Genomic DNA, 7,500 nt, shown 5'->3' with positions numbered 1-7,500 from the left:
ACGTTGTGCCTTAACCTAACCTACGTTGTGCCTTAACCTAACCTACGTTGTGCCTTAACCTAACCTACGTTGTGCCTTAACCTAACCTACGTTGTGCCTTAACCTAACCTACGTTGTGCCTTAACCTAACCTACGTTGTGCCTTAACCTAACCTACGTTGTGCCTTAACCTAACCTACGTTGTGCCTTAACCTAACCTACGTTGTGCCTTAACCTAACCTACGTTGTGCCTTAACCTAACCTACGTTGTGCCTTAACCTAACCTACGTTGTGCCTTAACCTAACCTACGTTGTGCCTTAACCTAACCTACGTTGTGCCTTAACCTAACCTACGTTGTGCCTTAACCTAACCTACGTTGTGCCTTAACCTAACCTACGTTGTGCCTTAACCTAACCTACGTTGTGCCTTAACCTAACCTACGTTGTGCCTTAACCTAACCTACGTTGTGCCTTAACCTAACCTACGTTGTGCCTTAACCTAACCTACGTTGTGCCTTAACCTAACCTACGTTGTGCCTTAACCTAACCTATGTTGTGCCTTAACCTAACCTATGTTGTGCCTTAACCTAACCTATGTTGTGCCTTAACCTAACCTATGTTGTGCCTTAACCTAACCTATGTTGTGCCTTAACCTAACCTATGTTGTGCCTTAACCTAACCTATGTTGTGCCTTAACCTAACCTATGTTGTGCCTTAACCTAACCTATGTTGTGCCTTAACCTAACCTATGTTGTGCCTTAACCTAACCTACGTTGTGCCTTAACCTAACCCATATTGTACCTTAACCTAACCCATATTGTACCTTAACCTAACCCATATTGTACCTTAACCTAACCCATATTGTACCTTAACCTAACCCATATTGTACCTTAACGTAACCTAATTTGTGCCTTAACGTAACCTAATTTGTGCCTTAACGTAACCTAATTTGTGCCTTAACGTAACCTAATTTGTGCCTTAACGTAACCTAATTTGTGCCTTAACGTAACCTAATTTGTGCCTTAACGTAACCTAATTTGTGCCTTAACGTAACCTAATTTGTGCCTTAACGTAACCTAATTTGTGCCTTAACGTAACCTAATTTGTGCCTTAACGTAACCTAATTTGTGCCTTAACGTAACCTAATTTGTGCCTTAACGTAACCTAATTTGTGCCTTAACGTAACCTAATTTGTGCCTTAACGTAACCTAATTTGTGCCTTAACGTAACCTAATTTGTGCCTTAACGTAACCTAATTTGTGCCTTAACGTAACCTAATTTGTGCCTTAACGTAACCTAATTTGTGCCTTAACGTAACCTAATTTGTGCCTTAACGTAACCTAATTTGTGCCTTAACGTAACCTAATTTGTGCCTTAACGTAACCCATGTTGTGCCTTAACGTAACCCATGTTGTGCCTTAACGTAACCCAATTTGTGCCTTAACGTAACCCATGTTGTGCCTTAACCTAACCTATATTGTGCCTCAACCTAACCTATATTGCGCCTTAACCTGACGCACGTTGTCGCTGAACCTGCTCTGTAATTGTTATGCAACTCGTTAAATTAGTGTAGTGTTGCCTAACCGCAACCCTCGCAATATAGTTCGCTATTCGCACTGCCCGGTCCCCTGTGTATCGCGTCATGTTAAACACCTTGCAGGTGTTGCTGACTTTCCACATGCTCCTGCTATACACTGTAATGTGGATAGCAGCAGGACGTACATGCCCCCCCCCCTTCCCCCCTGCCTTCGCAAGCTGGTCGTTGAGAAGTTTGCATGTTCAATGCCCTTCGCATGCCGACGTACTCAGCCTACGTTGTGGTACGGCCTGTCACCTGTCCGCCGATGTACGCAAAACCCACAAACTGTACTGCACATTGGTCCGTATGTACTGAATGATACATCGTGGCACATGTGTGACCGTACGACGACTGCGCCTAGCAACGGCAGACCATACAGTCCAAATATTGTGCACGCAGCTACGTGTCGTCTCCCTATAAGAGCTGGATTGCAGTGTGGTACGCCATTCAGACGTGTGGGAGGAACGGACGCCCTGGATGGCGATCAGCATGAGCAGTCTGTTGATGTAGTGGAGCGTGTATTCGGACGTAGTCGTCTCTTCTCACACACCGTGATAGCATGTTGCACCGCGTTCCACATCTGCGACATCCTGCAGAGGCCGGCTGACAGTCGTTCGCGCAATGGACACCGCATACGTACGGGGGCTACCTTCCACGTGTTCTCGAGGCGTGCACATGTTGTTGCGTCTATGTGGGCAGACGTAGTGTGTTGTGACACCTGACACAGGCATGCAATACTCGTTGCAAATGGCGATGGACGTCTACGTTTGCTGGTGACGTTACGCAAATGAACAACAGGTAACCCGTTGTGGTGCGGTTGTTCTCGCTAGAGGTGAATCAGTGTTGGCGACGATCGGTCGAGCTATTAACCGGTTGTTTCAGGGATACCCACCATGCCCACGAACGTGAAAGGGGACCCACCATGCCCACGAACGCGAAAGGGGATCTGGGTGTGAGGCGATACGCGGCGGTGGCTGGGTGGGACCGTCCCCGGCCGGTGAGGGGGGGCCGCCCGGCGTGCTGGCAGCGCGGTGCGTGGGCGCACGCGCTACAGCCGGCTGGTGGGGGCGGCCAGTGGCAGGCGCGCCGGCCGACGGACGCGGCAGGCGGCGCAGCTGCGCGCCGGCGCCCCCTGCTCGCGGCGCCTTGCGGCCAAAGTAGGTCCTCGCGGGCCCGGTGCGAAGCGCGGTGGCCATCTGCAGTGTGCTGGTCCGATTGAGGACTGTGTGCGCTGAGGATGCGCCGCCGCCCGGCGCTCGGCGCCGCGACGCCGTCTGCTGCTCGGTCGCCCCAGCGGTTCTCGCAGGTGGTTTGTATCGCAGCTGTGCGGACGTGTTGGCGCGTGCGCTGTGCTGGGAGAGTTCGCTTCGGCACCCAAGTGGGGCTTTTGTCCTTCTGTGGCGCTGGCGTTGGAGCTGCCGGTCACCGTAGGTGGCGCGTGTTGTCTCCCGCCGGCAATGCCACGACAGCACGCTCCCGGGCCTCTGTCGGCAGCGGCAAGCTCAGTTGGGAGCACGGGTGGTCGCACCTAAAGCGTCTACTCGCCTAACTCCGGGCGATTGCGCCTCTCTCGAACCCGACCAAGTACTTAGGACGGCGCTGCGCGCCGCCGGGACCTGAGAGGGTTTCGAGGTGTGTTGTGCAGGGGAGCTCAGCCTCCTCCTGTTTGCAGAATAATTGAGCGGACGCTTGCGTGTTCGCGCGGGCCCCCGGGACACACTCCCGGGCGGCCGGCTGCTCAGCTCTAGTTGACGCAGCTCCCTGGTTGATCCTGCCAGTAGTCATATGCTTGTCTCAAAGATTAAGCCATGCATGTCTCAGTACAAGCCGCATTAAGGTGAAACCGCGAATGGCTCATTAAATCAGTTATGGTTCCTTAGATCGTACCCACGTTACTTGGATAACTGTGGTAATTCTAGAGCTAATACATGCAAACAGAGTCCCGACCAGAGATGGAAGGGACGCTTTTATTAGATCAAAACCAATCGGTCGGCTCGTCCGGTCCGTTTGCCTTGGTGACTCTGAATAACTTTGGGCTGATCGCACGGTCCTCGTACCGGCGACGCATCTTTCAAATGTCTGCCTTATCAACTGTCGATGGTAGGTTCTGCGCCTACCATGGTTGTAACGGGTAACGGGGAATCAGGGTTCGATTCCGGAGAGGGAGCCTGAGAAACGGCTACCACATCCAAGGAAGGCAGCAGGCGCGCAAATTACCCACTCCCGGCACGGGGAGGTAGTGACGAAAAATAACGATACGGGACTCATCCGAGGCCCCGTAATCGGAATGAGTACACTTTAAATCCTTTAACGAGTATCTATTGGAGGGCAAGTCTGGTGCCAGCAGCCGCGGTAATTCCAGCTCCAATAGCGTATATTAAAGTTGTTGCGGTTAAAAAGCTCGTAGTTGGATTTGTGTCCCACGCTGTTGGTTCACCGCCCGTCGGTGTTTAACTGGCATGTATCGTGGGACGTCCTGCCGGTGGGGCGAGCCGAAGGCGTGCGACCGCCTCGTGCGTGCTCGTGCGTCCCGAGGCGGACCCCGTTGAAATCCTACCAGGGTGCTCTTTATTGAGTGTCTCGGTGGGCCGGCACGTTTACTTTGAACAAATTAGAGTGCTTAAAGCAGGCAAGCCCGCCTGAATACTGTGTGCATGGAATAATGGAATAGGACCTCGGTTCTATTTTGTTGGTTTTCGGAACCCGAGGTAATGATTAATAGGGACAGGCGGGGGCATTCGTATTGCGACGTTAGAGGTGAAATTCTTGGATCGTCGCAAGACGAACAGAAGCGAAAGCATTTGCCAAGTATGTTTTCATTAATCAAGAACGAAAGTTAGAGGTTCGAAGGCGATCAGATACCGCCCTAGTTCTAACCATAAACGATGCCAGCCAGCGATCCGCCGCAGTTCCTCCGATGACTCGGCGGGCAGCCTCCGGGAAACCAAAGCTTTTGGGTTCCGGGGGAAGTATGGTTGCAAAGCTGAAACTTAAAGGAATTGACGGAAGGGCACCACCAGGAGTGGAGCCTGCGGCTTAATTTGACTCAACACGGGAAACCTCACCAGGCCCGGACACCGGAAGGATTGACAGATTGATAGCTCTTTCTTGATTCGGTGGGTGGTGGTGCATGGCCGTTCTTAGTTGGTGGAGCGATTTGTCTGGTTAATTCCGATAACGAACGAGACTCTAGCCTGCTAACTAGTCGCGTGACATCCTTCGTGCTGTCAGCGATTACTTTTCTTCTTAGAGGGACAGGCGGCTTCTAGCCGCACGAGATTGAGCAATAACAGGTCTGTGATGCCCTTAGATGTTCTGGGCCGCACGCGCGCTACACTGAAGGAATCAGCGTGTCTTCCTAGGCCGAAAGGTCGGGGTAACCCGCTGAACCTCCTTCGTGCTAGGGATTGGGGCTTGCAATTGTTCCCCATGAACGAGGAATTCCCAGTAAGCGCGAGTCATAAGCTCGCGTTGATTACGTCCCTGCCCTTTGTACACACCGCCCGTCGCTACTACCGATTGAATGATTTAGTGAGGTCTTCGGACTGGTACGCGGCATTGACTCTGTCGTTGCCGATGCTACCGGAAAGATGACCAAACTTGATCATTTAGAGGAAGTAAAAGTCGTAACAAGGTTTCCGTAGGTGAACCTGCGGAAGGATCATTACCGACTAGACTGCATGTCTTTCGATGTGCGTGTCGTGTCGCGCAACACGCAGCTACCTGTACGGCTCGCAGTAGCCGTGCGCCGCGTGCGGAACCACGCGTTCGTCTCAAAACTAACGGCAATGTTGTGTGGTACGAGCGCTGAAGCGCTGGAGCGGCTGGCCTGCGGCACCTGGCGCCTGGCGCCGGTTTTGAATGACTTTCGCCCGACTGCCTGTCCGCTCCGGTGTGGAGCCGTACGACGCCCATCGGCCGTGAGGCCGTTGGACACTGAACGCTGGAACAGGGCCGCCACACGCCTCAGTCCCGCCTATGCAACTGTCTCGAAAGAGATGGTGGAAACTATGAAAAGATCACCCAGGACGGTGGATCACTCGGCTCGTGGGTCGATGAAGAACGCAGCAAATTGCGCGTCGACATGTGAACTGCAGGACACATGAACATCGACGTTTCGAACGCACATTGCGGTCCATGGATTCCGTTCCCGGGCCACGTCTGGCTGAGGGTCGGCTACGTATACTGAAGCGCGCGGCGTTTGCCCCGCTTCGCAGACCTGGGAGTGTCGTGGCCGCCTGTGGGGCCGGCCGCGTCTCCTTAAACGTGCGATGCGCGCCCGTCGCCTGGCGGTTCGCATACCGGTACTTACTCGGTAGCGTGCACAGCCGGCTGGCGGTGTGGCGTGCGACACCTCGTACAACGACCTCAGAGCAGGCGAGACTACCCGCTGAATTTAAGCATATTACTAAGCGGAGGAAAAGAAACTAACAAGGATTCCCCCAGTAGCGGCGAGCGAACAGGGAAGAGTCCAGCACCGAACCCCGCAGGCTGCCGCCTGTCGTGGCATGTGGTGTTTGGGAGGGTCCACTACCCCGACGCCTCGCGCCGAGCCCAAGTCCAACTTGAATGAGGCCACGGCCCGTAGAGGGTGCCAGGCCCGTAGCGGCCGGTGCGAGCGTCGGCGGGACCTCTCCTTCGAGTCGGGTTGCTTGAGAGTGCAGCTCCAAGTGGGTGGTAAACTCCATCTGAGACTAAATATGACCACGAGACCGATAGCGAACAAGTACCGTGAGGGAAAGTTGAAAAGAACTTTGAAGAGAGAGTTCAAAAGTACGTGAAACCGTTCTGGGGTAAACGTGAGAAGTCCGAAAGGTCGAACGGGTGAGATTCACGCCCATCCGGCCACTGGCCTCCGCCCTCGGCAGATGGGGCCGGCCGCCCGCGCGGAGCAATTCGCGGCGGGGTCGTGTCCGGTTGCCTTTCCACTCGCCGCGGGGCGGGGCCGTTCCGGTGTGCGGTGGGCCGCACTTCTCCCCTAGTAGGACGTCGCGACCCGCTGGGTGCCGGCCTACGGCCCGGGTGCGCAGCCTGTCCTTCCGCGGGCCTCGGTTCGCGTCTGTTGGGCAGAGCCCCGGTGTCCTGGCTGGCTGCCCGGCGGTATATCTGGAGGAGTCGATTCGCCCCTTTGGGCGCTCGGGCTCCCGGCAAGCGCGCGCGGTTCTTCCCGGATGACGGACCTACCTGGCCCGGCCCCGGACCCGCGCCGCTGTTGGCTCGGGATGCTCTCGGGCGGAATAATCGCTCCCGTCAGCGGCGCTTCAGCTTTGGACAATTTCACGACCCGTCTTGAAACACGGACCAAGGAGTCTAACATGTGCGCGAGTCATTGGGCTGTACGAAACCTAAAGGCGTAATGAAAGTGAAGGTCTCGCCTTGCGCGGGCCGAGGGAGGATGGGGCTTCCCCGCCCTTCACGGGGCGGCGGCCTCCGCACTCCCGGGGCGTCTCGTCCTCATTGCGAGGTGAGGCGCACCTAGAGCGTACACGTTGGGACCCGAAAGATGGTGAACTATGCCTGGCCAGGACGAAGTCAGGGGAAACCCTGATGGAGGTCCGTAGCGATTCTGACGTGCAAATCGATCGTCGGAGCTGGGTATAGGGGCGAAAGACTAATCGAACCATCTAGTAGCTGGTTCCCTCCGAAGTTTCCCTCAGGATAGCTGGTGCTCGTACGAGTCTCATCCGGTAAAGCGAATGATTAGAGGCCTTGGGGCCGAAACGACCTCAACCTATTCTCAAACTTTAAATGGGTGAGATCTCCGGCTTGCTTGATATGCTGAAGCCGCGAGCAAACGACTCGGATCGGAGTGCCAAGTGGGCCACTTTTGGTAAGCAGAACTGGCGCTGTGGGATGAACCAAACGCCGAGTTAAGGCGCCCGAATCGACGCTCATGGGAAACCATGAAAGGCGTTGGTTGCTTAAGACAGCAGGACGGTGGCC

General features: G+C 54.7%; 3 non-coding genes across 3 annotated transcripts in view; all 3 read left to right on the top strand.

Annotated features, from left to right (window-relative positions):
• Positions 1–3,315: 3,315 nt before the first annotated feature.
• LOC126434535 (small subunit ribosomal RNA) lies at positions 3,316–5,224 on the top strand. Its single transcript, XR_007579303.1, has one exon. It is a non-coding gene; the product is annotated as a small subunit ribosomal RNA (ribosomal RNA).
• A 353-nt stretch (positions 5,225–5,577) lies between these two features.
• Positions 5,578–5,732, top strand: LOC126434553 (5.8S ribosomal RNA). The gene has a single exon (XR_007579316.1). It is a non-coding gene; the product is annotated as a 5.8S ribosomal RNA (ribosomal RNA).
• A 188-nt stretch (positions 5,733–5,920) lies between these two features.
• The window catches only part of LOC126434543 (large subunit ribosomal RNA), a 4,222-nt gene continuing 2,642 nt past the window's right edge, over positions 5,921–7,500 (top strand). The window contains exon 1 of the ribosomal RNA XR_007579310.1: positions 5,921–7,500. This exon is cut by the window's right edge and continues 2,642 nt beyond it. This is a non-coding gene — a ribosomal RNA (large subunit ribosomal RNA).

This window comes from Schistocerca serialis, unplaced genomic scaffold (assembly GCF_023864345.2).
Source record: "Schistocerca serialis cubense isolate TAMUIC-IGC-003099 unplaced genomic scaffold, iqSchSeri2.2 HiC_scaffold_119, whole genome shotgun sequence".
In the NCBI taxonomy this organism is placed as follows: Eukaryota; Metazoa; Arthropoda; class Insecta; order Orthoptera; family Acrididae; genus Schistocerca; species Schistocerca serialis.
The sequence above is the reverse complement of the archived record's forward strand: the minus strand, read 5'-3'. Positions and strand labels throughout refer to the sequence as shown.